The sequence below is a fragment of the Arvicanthis niloticus genome, chromosome 1, assembly GCF_011762505.2.
Source record: "Arvicanthis niloticus isolate mArvNil1 chromosome 1, mArvNil1.pat.X, whole genome shotgun sequence".
In the NCBI taxonomy this organism is placed as follows: domain Eukaryota; kingdom Metazoa; phylum Chordata; class Mammalia; order Rodentia; family Muridae; genus Arvicanthis; species Arvicanthis niloticus.
Genome location: NC_047658.1, coordinates 165,636,346 through 165,649,881, shown reverse-complemented (window position 1 = coordinate 165,649,881; position 13,536 = coordinate 165,636,346). Strand labels below are relative to the sequence as shown.

The 13,536-nt window shown below is 45.2% G+C and overlaps 1 long non-coding RNA gene across 2 annotated transcripts in view; it reads right to left on the bottom strand.

Moving 5' to 3' along the window:
- Positions 1-13,166, bottom strand: part of LOC143439657 (uncharacterized) — a 32,704-nt gene extending 19,538 nt beyond the window's left edge. For both annotated transcript variants that reach the window (XR_013107756.1, XR_013107755.1), the window contains exon 1: positions 12,993-13,166. This is a non-coding gene — a long non-coding RNA (uncharacterized LOC143439657). The remainder of the gene's footprint in view (positions 1-12,992) is intronic.
- Between the last annotated feature and the right edge of the window lie 370 nt (positions 13,167-13,536).

Below are 13,536 nucleotides of genomic sequence, written 5' to 3'. Positions count from 1 at the left end.
CTGTACACACCAAATGAGATTGTAGATAGAAGTCTTTTTAAGCCTGAAATGATAACATGCACACACTTGTGAAGGTAGTGGTGTTCCTTAATTATTTGTTTTAATCATATTGTTTTAATAAGAGGCTACAATATAAACAACTGAGAAGGTTAATTAATAATGTCAAACCTAAACGAGTGTAATTAATGTCACTCAACAAAAGCCTTCATTTGACTCAAAACATTTTCCCTCTAGGGTAATCTTGGCCTGATTTTTCTAAACAGTTTCTCCCTTGACTTGGGTGGGAAGCAGTGGAAAGGGGTGTGTGTGTTTCATCCGAGGCTAAATTAGACTAGCAATATCCGTACACCTCCCTTTGGTTTAAGGGTGGAGCTGAGGCTCGACGGTCTCAGAATCACATCTCCTGTGAGAAGTGAATGAGAAAGCACAGCCAGCCATAAGCACAAGAGCCAACCAGCACTGAGGACTCTCCAAACACCAGGCTTCCAAAGGACATAACCAGGGGGTGGATTGGGAAGGAATGGGTGCGAAGGGATAGATCTACCCATTGAAGAGTTGTCTCGACTACAGTCATGTGCCACAGGATCCACTCCACCCCCCAGAGAACACAGTTGCCCCCACCCATTGCTCCTGCTCTCTCTCCCAACTACCATTCGGGATGCTTCAGCCTTTTTCTCCCACAGTGCTCTGCCCCCGGGATTTAAGAAGGCTAAAACTTGAAATAATTATGTGTGTGTGTGGGGGAGGGGGGTTATTCAGAGGACAATGTTGGGTGTTATCTTCAGGCACCATCTTGGCTGGCTAGCCAGCAAGTCTTAAGAATATGCTTGTCTCCACCCCTGGTTCTGGGATCACAGGCACAACCAAACCCGGCTTTTTAAACATGGGTTCTGGAGCTCAGGTCCTCCTGCTTTCAAGGAAAGCACTTCATCAACTTCAGCTGTGCTCCCAGACCCCTTCTTCTGAGCTTTTGTGTAGAGCTTCCAAGTCCCAAGCCCCAAGGTAGAAGCTGTGCACCTACAGAAGCTGCCAGGGCCTGGGGCAAGGCTTCCAGTGCACAGTGGCCCTGTGCTTTGTGGAAGGGCTCAACTGTTCTGCCTTCTGCTGTAACTTGGGAGAGCTGCTGCAGAACTGTGACTCCAGCCATCTACAGCACTAGCTGGGATGCACCAGGTCACAGCATGTGGAGATCACAAGGGCTTCTGGGAAGTTGCACCCCTTTATGTTAGAGCACCTGTATGTAACCCCACACTGGGAAGTGTGGGGGTACCCCACCTCTGCCAGTTCCCTGCCAGACAATCTGAGATGACTAGAGGGATTTTCAGACAAGGCTGCTGTCCCTCCATGGATGGTGGAATGGACACAGAACCCTGGGAGAAGCTATAGCAGATATGGGATATCCTGGCTCCTCACATATTTGAAAAACTGAGTCTCAGATCCACCATTGCCAATGAGGAACACCAGCTGAGAGCTCAGTGACCCATGAGTTCCAACACCCTCAAAGTAAGAATCAGTCTTGAGTGGCACTCCAGTCATCCAGATCTTAAACCCAGAATCTCCCACGAGTCCCCACAGAAAGCTCCAGATACGAAGCAATGATGGCTGTTGTCAGCCACCTCCAGGAAGAACTTCATTTGGGTTTTCTAATATTCCTCCAGAAAATGAGGGGCTCTGCCTGAATTAAGTATGTCTTAAAACCACCCTTTGCCATATAGCAGTTGTTCACCACTGCAGTTATTTTTGTTAAAGTAAATAAAAGTTTATGTGTACATCTTAGGCACAGCAGCCTCCTGTGTCTAGCGGCTACCGCATTGCACAGGACATGTGTAGAATTTTCCTGTCGAAATGTTTCATTTAGAGTCTCAAGATGAATCACATGCTTGCCACCCTCTGTCACCTGTCAGCTTTGTGTCCCTCCTGTCTGTTGTCTGGTATCTGTTGCTCTAATATCCATGTCCGTAGGCACATGCTTTACCTGTGTGAATGGCAGACAGAATCTCCAGTAAAATGGGTACCACTAGAACACACCCCAAAAGGAGGGTCTCTGTTGATGTTCCATCCAGGAAGAGATGGTGTTACCCAGGCCAGCTCTCCTAAGCATGGGGCCTTGACTCTAAGCTGCACAAACTCTGACAGGCCACAGGGCCCTAAAAAGTCCCCCCTTGTCACCACTACTTAATTTGGCCTGAGCTCGCAACTTACTCTTTCTTTCTTCCTTTCTTCCTTCCCTCTTTCCTTCCTTTTCTTTCCTTTTTTCTTCCTCCCTCCCTCCCTCCCTCCCTTTCCTTTCCTCTCCTCTCCTCTCCTCTCCTCTCCTCTCCTCTCCTCTCCTCTCCTCTCCTCTCCTCTCCTTTACTTTCCTTTCCTTTCTTTTAACTTAAATCACAACTTTGTTCTTAAAACACCAACAACAGCTATAACAAACATGTGGCCTGTTTCTGGACAGTTACTCAAGTGGTGCCAACATGTCACAAAGATGTTTGCACACCAGTGTCTTACAACATTATGCAAATTTTTATTTTTAGAGAAAAACATAACTTATTTAAAATAAGTTTTCATATAATATACTCTGATCATGGTTTCCTCTGCCTCATCTCCTCCCAGATCCTCCTACCTCCAGACCCAGCCAACTCCTCTTCTTTTATCTCTCTCTTTAGAAAAACAAATAGGCATAAATAAATAAACAAAAGCAAAGAAAAAGCATGGAAAATACATATACACCTACAGAGACTCACGTGCAAGCACACACACAAAATTGGTAACCATAATATATATAAACCAGCAAGGTTAAAAAATGCCCAAATAAAGCATTATGTATAGCTTGATCTGGACTAATTTGTGGATTCTTCATTTTTCTTCTACCCTTTCAACCCCCTAACACTAGACAGGAGAGAGAATAAGGGACAGAGGGGACAGGGGGTGACATTATCATTAGACTACTTCCTGCTGATTATTGCTGATTAGGGGCATCAAGTTCCTTGGGGCAATTTTGATCTTGGCTGTCAGGCCATCTAATTTCTTCTTCTTTTGAAAAGTCCCCAGAATTCCAAGTGTCACCCAATCTCAAGAACTATCTGCCTCTGGCAAAATCACGCCCCTGCTAGAGCACAAGGCAGATCATCGTTGCTCTGGACAACCCGAAGAAGCCCCATATCCCACACCTGGGATTAAAATGAAAACATATAACATTTCCGTTTTTCAAATCATCCAAAACTCCAAAACTGCCACTAAAGTTATAAGGAAAACCATGCTACCAAAAAATGGCATTGTGTTAATTTTGTATTGGTCTTATATTTCTGGCCATGGGGCCTGCCCTTAAGTGTGGTTTATAAACCCAGTGAGACTCCATTAGAGAAAACTAATTTTTTCCTTTGTGAGTGGTTGACACTTGGATAGGTTCTGGGTAGGGGTGAGGTGTCTTGGCCACTGGGACATCGTCTGGCTTAGGCTGTGCATGCCCCCACCATCTCTGTGGTGTAGCATAGACTGTGTAAGCTGCTACCATCTCTGTGGCAGCCCTGTTGAGTCTAGGAGGCCATGTTTCCTTGGCACCTTCCATCCCCAAAGGTTCTTACAGTCTTTCTACCTCCTCTACCACGTAGCTCCCTTTGTTCTAAAGGGAAAGAGTAATGAAGACAACACTTTAGGACTGAGTGTTTTAAGGTCTCTCATCAGCTGAGCGGTCTCTTAGGTTTGTGGAAGGCAGGGCCTGTTTGGACACTCAGTAGTCAATAAATGTTTTTATAACTGTTATTTACAAAGACAAAACTCATGGTATCTCAGAAGCGACCCTGTGTCCTGGCAGCCTTTGAGCAACAAAACTTTTTGGTCTATGATCTGAGGTAAATCAGCTACAAAATGGGCCAATTGACAGAAATTAGGTGTCACCTACCATGACTGTATGCTTGTGTTTATACATGTGTGTGTGTGTGTGTGTGTGTGTGTGTGTGTGTGTGTGTGTGTGTGTGTATAGAGGCCAGAGATCAACCCATCTCCTTAACCCATCTCCACCTAAGTTTTTTGACACAGGGTTTCATACAGAACCTGGGGCTTGCTGATTATGCTAGGCTGGTTGTCTAGCAAGCCTCAGGGATCCACCTGTCAAACACCTTACCAAACTGATGACTAGTGTTCACTGTCAGACCTTTGCATGGGTGCTGAGGACTGAACTCAGGACCTTGAGCTTGAACCATCTCCCGAGCTGCACCCACACCCCTGGCTCTCCCTATTTCTCGTGAGCAGCTTTTTCCTAAGAAATAAGGATGAGTGACTGCCATTCCTGCTCATCTGGAGCAAGCCTGTGAGCTATCCCACGGTGTCTGACTGAGTAATGGGACTTACCACATGATTTCTGATCTATTCCTTCTTCTGGATCAGGTTTAAGACATTGAGTAGTAAATGAATGTTTTCATAACTGTTACTCACAAAGGCAAAAACTCACATTACCCTGCTTCTAAATCCCCAGCCTGTCTGTCTTCTATAACTGACACCCAATTACATATTCATCCTGCCATGCAAAGGCAGACAATCCCCCACCAGGATTGTCAGCCCTCCTCACCAAATCAGGAAGCTGTTAACAACCTTCTTTGGCCTAAACAGACTCAAATAATGTAGTACTTTAATGCCAGAAGTTGGTTTTTCTCATAAATGAATTCTAAATGTAAATAAGACCATCTGTCTAGAAGACAGAGGGAGAAAATGACCCACACTTCCACCGTCTTCCTGAACACGTATAAACAACACTGTGAGTGTGTAAGTGGACATACACTGAAATTGCCCTCTGAATTCTAATTTCTATACCAACAGATTAGGGCAGCTCTCAGACCTCATCAAATAAGTATCTCTGTACAGTTGGCAGTGGTTGACATAGAAACTCATCCCTGGTCAAAGCTCAGGGAGTACAAGACTCTGGAGTGCTTATCCACAAACAGGGCACCCACACCACGCCCCTACCTAATGCTCAAGGAATATCACAGAAGAGAGCAGAAGCTTATAAGGGCTGTGGTCAAGGAGACACAGGGTGAAACTGTCCTCTGGACTGCTGCATACATGAATGTACAGAAGCTGTGGCTGCCTGCACAAGATCTATATAGGATCCAGCCAGGCAACATTCCAGGAGAGACCCACCAGCCCCATCCCTAGCTGAAGAGCTACTGACAGTTGATAGCTGCTAGGGGAGAGAGAATCAGTTTGCTTTGCTTTAGGGTTATGGTTCCTCCTGGATTGCTCACACACTAGTGGATGACCCCACCCCCACGTGGATATGTATGGCGTTGACTGGACTCAATGTGATATACGTATGACAGGAAATTGAAGGGAGAGATATGGGGGAAGAGATCCAGGAGAGCTTGCAGGGGGAGTAATATTATTGAAATTCTTCAAATGGCTGTTTGAAATTTTCAAAGAATAAATATCCCACAAAATACATATTTTAATTCTTTTTTTCAACTATGGCATGGTAGCGCTGATGCCCAAGGAGGCCAAGGTATTGAATCCTCCTGGAACTGCAGTTATAGGTTGTTGTGAGCTGCCTGGTGTGGGTATCAGGAAATGAACTCAGTAAAAACATTTATTCTCTGGGTCTGGAAAGACCATCAGTGGTTAACAGCAAAAGACTTGTGTTCTTGAAAATGTCCCCTGCTTCATAGGAAGTATTCATGTCCTAAGTGTGTCTTCATAGGGCTTGTCTGGACTACAGTCTGCTTTTCAAAAGAAATATACTTTATCTGGTTTGTTGGCTTAGCAGGCCAACCCATGGCATTCTACTTAACTCATAACACAGCCAAACCATGGAACTAACTGGACCACAGTCCCAAGTGTTAAGTCTGCATGTTACTGGTTTGGCACACACTGAAATGCCCTCCTGTGAACACAGCTCCCAGGAAAGAAGTCACTGGCCTCTCAGTGGGCTGAATGATAACGGAGGAGATGCCTGTTGGGATGTTGGAATCCCAAGCCACCCACATTTGGAGGGGGTTTTACGCTATGGCCACTATCAGTGTATATAATTAGCCATCAACAGATGGGATCACTGGTGGTTGAAAGGCATCTTTGATGATGTTTTCTCTTTTTTATTTTGATTTGGGGAAAGGTACACAGGTTGTCTCATGTATTGTGAAGGGCAGAGGACAACTGTGAGAATTCATTCCCCACTTCTATCTTGGTCCTGGCAATTGAACTCAAGTCATCAGTGTTGGCTGCAGGTGCCTTTGCTCACTAAGCCATCTTACTGGCTCCCAACAGTGCTTTCAATACCTGCCAATGCTGTCTATGCCAGGACAGCATCCTGTACCATGTAATGCTTGCCTTGATGTATGTGTTCCATAGTGCACACATACATGTCTTTGAGGCATCTTTACAGAGCCCATGCAACATCCGGAAGGCTAACAGCGTCAGTGTCAGGGCTCCTTGTTCTCTGTTGTATTTGTCACACCTATGATCTATCTGATTGCAAGGACCATGGACATAGGAATGGTGTCTTCAGATATTTTAACACATTTGAAAATCCCAATAAATCAAACTGATTTTTGGAAAGGTAATTGTCAACAATACATTTCTATGAAAATATTGTATTTGTATACATGTCTTTTTTTTTCTAGGATTGTATGTGATTTGTGTTTTCCTTTTAATATCCATTTTCAGAAGTTGTAGTTTGGTTTTGCTTTCTTCTGGGGTGTTAGGGATAGACCAGGACCTCATTCATGATAGGCAAGCATTCCCAGACTTCTGACCTTACTATCTTTGGCTTGAAAGCTTTCTCTGGTAAATCTGAATGAACTCACAAGTGTAAATAAAGCAAAGAACACAGCTGTGGATTTTTGTACCATTGGAATATGGAGCCCATGTGATTCTAGAGATAGCTCACAAAACTCTGAACCAAAATTACAGAATCACTCCTTTAAGTCTTGCTCATCCAGATGTCTGTCTGTACACATTCTTCTGGCAGCTGTTACTTTTATCGGCTCAGGAATCTCCACAGCTGCCCACTGAGGTGCCTTTACTCTTTGTATATATAACACTGAGCAAAAACCTTTGCCTTGAGAGGTTAGCCCCTATTTAAGAAGGCCCAGAGAAGGCTGAGAGAATAAGGAATTAGAACTCAGGCCTTTCTGGTTTTGTAAGCCTGCACCCTTTTCAGGGCACGTGTAATTCTGTATTATCCTATCCCAACCCTGACCACCAAACATTGCTGTAAGCTCTCCACAGCACGGTGCAGAGGGCCTCCCTCAGGATAAATTTGCTCTGGGTGGAATGCAGCAATGTTATTGAAAAATAGTACTGAAATCAAAGGACTTTGCGCCACTTTATTTGCTGGTTTTATGGTCCTCCAGGATTTTTGTGGGATTTGTTTTTCATTTTACTTCTGTAAGCCTGCCAATGCTTTAAAGCAATATTTCAATCGGGGAAAGAGAAAAAAATAGTCTTCCCTGCAAAACCCCACAATGGTTTCCATCCCTCTTTCATAGGTTTTGGGAACTCCTCCACTGTTGTACTCACCCTCCTCCCCAGTGCCCTCTAAGTGCAAATTGAATACTTAAACTACCGTTTAAAGGGCCCCCAGTGTTCAAAAGAAATTCAATTTGCCATTGCAAAGTTTGGAAATGGTGATCGTATCCCCAGCACCCCTGCCTGACAAGTCACAGATGACCCTGGGGCAAACACAAGAAAAACTCAGCCGTGTAGTCCCAGGAACATCTCTGTCACCCAAGCCAATGAGCGAGGGGCGTCCAAGGACCCAGGAAGCAGGACTCCTGAATCAGAACTAACTTTTGACCACATCCATTCACTGGTTCCCTATGATCGTCACTGGTAAGCGGCCTCAGGTCTTGATCAGTTGATGATCCTGGTCAGGTTCAGAACAGCAAGGTTTCAAACAGTGATTGAATCCTGCATGTGTCCATCTCTCCTATAAAGCTGAAACCCTTAGAGATATCCAGAGGTGCCCTGGCCCCAGTGGGATGAGAAAAATATGGATTCTTCACACACAGTCTTTAAGCAGAGTAGCTATGCCATGGTCTCTTCTGAATACCTAGACCACCTACACATATCATTTCATTCTAAAAACAGGACAATGCATCCTAAGGCAAAATGTTTGGGATCAGAAGCAACTACACAGGAAACTCTGAGATAGAAATATGAAACAGTTTCCTGTCCATGAGATCATAATAACAGCAGAAGTGTTTTCAACCTGAAGTGCCCAGAAGAACTCCCCTTGGTCCAAACTCCTATGATACAGGAGAAACTGAGGCCAGAGCCAGGGCCAACCATGCACAGGGCCACAAGGGTATTAGTATCTCTTGCTTCCCAGCAAGAAAACTCAGCAACATAATGTTCACAAGAAAATCGCATTTCCAAAATGCATTCCTTCATTTATTCCTGCTTCATTTCAAAACATAGTAAATAAATAAAAGAGTTATCACACTCCAAGGGCCGATATTACTACAGGCTTAAATTCACTTTGAGCTTTCTATTATTCCAGGTAAAAAAGAGAGCCCACTGTGCCCCAGAGTTCTCATCCACTTGTAAGGAAATATAAATTTTTTAAAGTAGGGTTATTTCAAGGGAAAAAATGTCCTAATGTAACCTCATAGGGAAAAACAACCCAGAATATGATTTTGAAAGGAAGATGCCAAGTCCAAAGATGTGAGCTTTGCCATCTAAACTGACTCATTTGGTCAGTTTGCACGTTAACACATGAACTCACCCCGCGGCTGCCTCAGCTGGCATTAAACGTGAAATCATTGATTTTGTAGAAGAAGAGGCTGAACACTTTTTGTTGTTTTTTTTTTTTTTCTTTCCCCAGTTTTTAGGGCTGCCATAAACTTTGCAGTATCGGCTCCCAGTAGTTATGAAGAGCATCTTTTTCTCTCATACCCTTCTTCCCTCCCTTCCTCCCTCTCCCTGTATCATGTGCTCAAACACACACACACACACACACACACACACACACACACACACACGGGGGGGGGAGAGAGAGAGAGAGAGAGAGGGAGAGGGAGAGGGAGAGGGAGAGGGAGAGGGAGAGGGAGAGGGAGAGGGAGAGGGAGAGGGAGAGGGAGAGGGAGAGGGAGAGGGAGAGGGAGAGGGAGAGGGAGAGGGAGAGGGAGAGGGAGAGGGAGAGGGAGGAGAGGGAGAGGGAGGGGAGAGGCTCCATTCAGAGAACAGAGCACAGGAGCGAAGAATGGAAGCTTGTACGTGGGTGGCTCCACTGTTACCATATGCTATCTCATGGCATCAGCTTTCCACTGTGAAATTCTTGTCCAATGTAGATTGTTCCCTCCCTAGAGCTCTTTCCTGATGACAAAGTTAAGTAGACGTGGAGATTTCACGGATGCACAGCTGGCCCTAGTGAAGCCAGGCATATTCTTGCTCACTAAACAATCACCTCCAAGATCCTGTCCTCAAGAACCCCTGCCTCTAATTCTGTGAATTTTCCTGCAATTTTCATGACGTCCTTATTTTTAATAGCTGAATAGTATTCCCATTGTGTAGAGGTAGCACATTTTCTTTATCCATTCTTCACTTGAGGTTGTTTCCAGTTTATAGCTATTATGAATAAAGCTGATATATATATATAGTTGAGCAAGTGTCCTTGTGGTATTGAGAGACATCTTTTGGGTATATGCCCAGGAGTGGTATAGCTGGGTCATAGGGTAGAACTATTCCCAACTTTCTGAGAAACTGCCAGATTGATTTCCAAAGTGATTGTGCAAGTTTGCACTCCCACCAGAAATGGAGGAGTGTTCCCCTTTCTCCACATCCTTGTCAGCATGTGCTGTCACTTGAGTTTTTGATCTTAGCCATTCTGATGGGTATAAGGTAGAATCTTACAGTCATTTTGATTTGCATTTCCCTGATAACTAAGGGCATTGAACATTTCTTTAAGTGCCTCTCAGCCACTCAAGATTCCTCTGTTAAGAATTCTCTGTTCTGCTCCTCATTTTTTAATTGAGTTATTTGTTTTGTTGGTGTCTAATTTCTTGAGTTCTTTTTATATTTTGGATATTAGTCCTCTGTCAGATGTAGAGTTGGTGAAGAGCTTTGCTCATTCTGTAAGCTACCATTTTGACTATTGATGGTGTCCTTGGCCTTAGTGTTTAGTGAGGTAACCCAGACCCCAAAAGACACGTATGGTATGTATACACTTATAAGTGGACATTAGCCATAAAGTACAGGATAATCACACTACGATCCACAGACCCCAAGAAACTAAGTAATAAGGAGGTCCCAAGGGATGAGTCTCACTCAGAAGGGGGAAACTAAATAGTCATCAGAGGTAAATGGAGGGAAGGAACTGGATGGGAGAGAGGGTGAGGAGGGGAAAGAGGATGGGGATCAGATGTTTGGATGGGGGCAGGAAAGGGATAGGAGTGAAAATGGAAATTGTTGGGGGGCATCTCTGGGACTGTCTGGAGACCTGTAACAGGGGAGGCTTAAGGGAGTCTATAGGGGTGACCCTACCTGAGATTCCTACCATAGGGGGATATGGAGACTGAAGTGGTTACTTCCTGTATCCAGGTGGAACTTCTGGTGGAGGGAAGGGGACAGTGACCCACCCACAAAAACTTCCAACACAACCCAAAATTTGTCCAGCCTACAAGATGTGCAGGGATAAAGATGGAGCAGAGACTGAGGGAATGGCAAACCAATGACTGCCCCCATTTGAGACACAGCCCATGTGAAAAAATCCAACCCCTGCATTATTAATGATGCTCTGCTACACTTGCAGACAGGAGCCTAGCATAACTACGTCCTAAGAGGCATCACTGAACATCAGTTGGAAACAGATGCAAAGACCAACAGCCAAACATCGTGTGGAGTTAAGGGAGTCTTTTGGAAAAGTTGGGAGTAGTATTGAGCGAGCTGGAGGGGTCCAGGACACCATAAGACCTACAGAGGCAACTAACCTTGGCCCATGGTGGTTCACAGAGACTGAACCACCAACCAAAGAGCATGCAGGGGCTGGATCAAGGCCTCCTACACATTTGGAGCAGATGTGCAGCTTGGTCTTCATGTGCGTTCCCTAACAACTGGAGTGGAAGCTGTCTCTGACTCAGTTGCCTGCCATTTTATCCCCTTCCCCTAGCTGGAACACCTGGTTGGGTCTCAGTAGGAGAGGAGGTGCTTGGTCCTTCAGGGACTGGATGTCCCAGGGCAGGGTGGTACCCTAAGAAGGGGAGAGGGTAGTGAGTGAGGGATTTATAAGGGGCTGGGAGGAGAAGAGGGAATGGAGCTGTGATCAGGATGTAAAGTGAATGAATGAACGAATGAATGAATGAATGAATGAATGAAAAAAAGAATCTCTGTCTCAGTCTAGGGCAATGATTCTCAACCTTCCTAGGGGTGTGACTTTAACACACCTCATGTCATGGTGACCCCAACCATGTTGTTCATAACTGTAATTTTGCTACTATTATGAAGTGTAATGTTAATATCTTTGTTTTTGGATGGTCTTAGGCAACCCCTGTGAGAGGGGTTGTGACCCACAGATTGAGAACCAGTGGTCTAGGGTTGCTAAGCAGTCAGCCAATGTGAGAAAAGGGAATGAAGAGCATCATACACTGACACATGCTGGAGAAGCATCAAAACAGGGTATGAGATGGAAGGCTACTGGAAAGGGCGGAGCAGGCCTCTTGGAGGTCTGGAGAGCTCTAGCTGGTCAGGAATGGTCACTTGAAGAAGGAGACAGGTCTGGGGAAGTCTGGCCTGCTTCCTGACTGCTTTCTCTGACAACCCTGAGATTTCAGGCTCTCCCGCTGCTCATACTTACATTCTGCAGCTCAGAGAGGTGGAGCGAGTTGATGAACACCACACAGTCTATACTGATAACCTTGGAGCATCAGGCTCCAGGCATGCTCTTGACACTCACATGCTTTGGTTTGTCCCACTGGCTACCAGCTCTGGCAATTCAGTCTGTACTGAACCATCCTTAACTACTTAGCTGTCTACACAGGTTTCTCTCTCTCTCTCTCTCTCTCTCTCTCTCTCTCTCTCTCTCTCTCTCTCTCTCTCTCTGTGTGTGTGTGTCTGTGTCTGTGTGTGCCTGTGTGTCTGTGTCTCTATGTATGATGAGTCTCTGTGTATGATGAGTCTGTGTGTGTGTGTCTGAGTCTCTGTGTATGAATCTGTATGTGTCTGTGTGTCTTGTGTCTGTGTCTCTGTGTATGATGAGTCTGTATGTGTGTTTGTGTGTGTGTGTGTGTTTGTGTGGGTCTGTGTCTCTGTATGAGTCTGTGTGTGTGTCTCTGTGTCTGTGTGTAAGTTTGAATGTGTGTATCTGTGTATATCTGTGTGTCTCTGTGTGTGAGTCTGTATGTCTGTGTTGTGTGTGTGTGTCTGTGTCTGTGTGTGAGTCTGCATGTGTCTATGTGTCTGAGGAGTCTAGAGGTCAACATCAAGTGTCATTCCTCATATGCCATCCATCTTCTAAGTGTTCTCTCACTGATGTGGGGTTCAGTAAGTAGTCTACACTAGCTAGCCAACAAGCCTCAACCTGGCTATGCATCCCTGATACTAAAATCATAGTGGCTGCCGTCATGCCCAGCTTTTGTCATGAGACACTGGTGATCAACCTGTATTCATTGTGCCAGCTCCTCAGCCTCAATCTATACATTCTTTTCCCTTCCCACTCAGCCTCATTCTAAAAGGATTTCAAACCCCTGAGCTTCCTGTATTACTGAGTTGTCTTTAAACACAGTACTTTATGCCTCCAGCTGGGCTGGTGGTGCAGAAATGCAAGGAAGATAAATCTTTCCAGAGTGCAGGTTCTCACACACAAGGGTGCCTGGCTCTGCTTCTTCTGACTCTCTAAGTACTTGGGACACTCTGATCCTCTGCTGAGACCTAGGGGTTTCCACAGAATAGGAGCTTCATCATATCATATCACCATCTTCAATTTTCCAGTGGTCTTACATGCCTTGGGAAACTCAAGTTTGCCTTCCGTGCCAATCTTCCCAATCCCTCCTCCCCCCGCCACACACAAAACCACCCACCTGCTTGGTGATGTATCTGATGTCCCTCCCCCAAGGAATCAAGTGAAGAATGAGTGCTCCATGGCTGCATCTGTCTCCATGAAAACAGGATGGCATCACCACGCAGTGTACACCCTCTCCCCATCACTGAAGAAGCAAGCTGCACCTTAGAGATGGCAGCTCACAGTAGCTATGACTGTTCCTTCTGGCTGTGGGCCAAGGTTGTGGGTTGATGAAATGCATTGCAACAATCTAGTGAGATGCAAGCAAATGGGCCACTTCCCAAACCTCTCGAACCTGCCAAAAGCATGTATGTTACATCAAGGACACCCAGGACCTGCTCTTTTCTCAACCACATTTGAAACTCAGGACCTTTCCTGAGTCATTTGCCAGATGCAAAAAGAGGCTGCTGTCCTGGGAGCTTTTGCGGGCTCAGTGTATTTGTTTAACCTTACCAAAGGCCAGGATCTCTTCCCGACCATTTCATGTTGAGAATCTCTGCACAGGTGAGAGGCATGGCCATGAACATTTAATAGCTGAGGAAAAGACGGCACAAAGAGCTGGC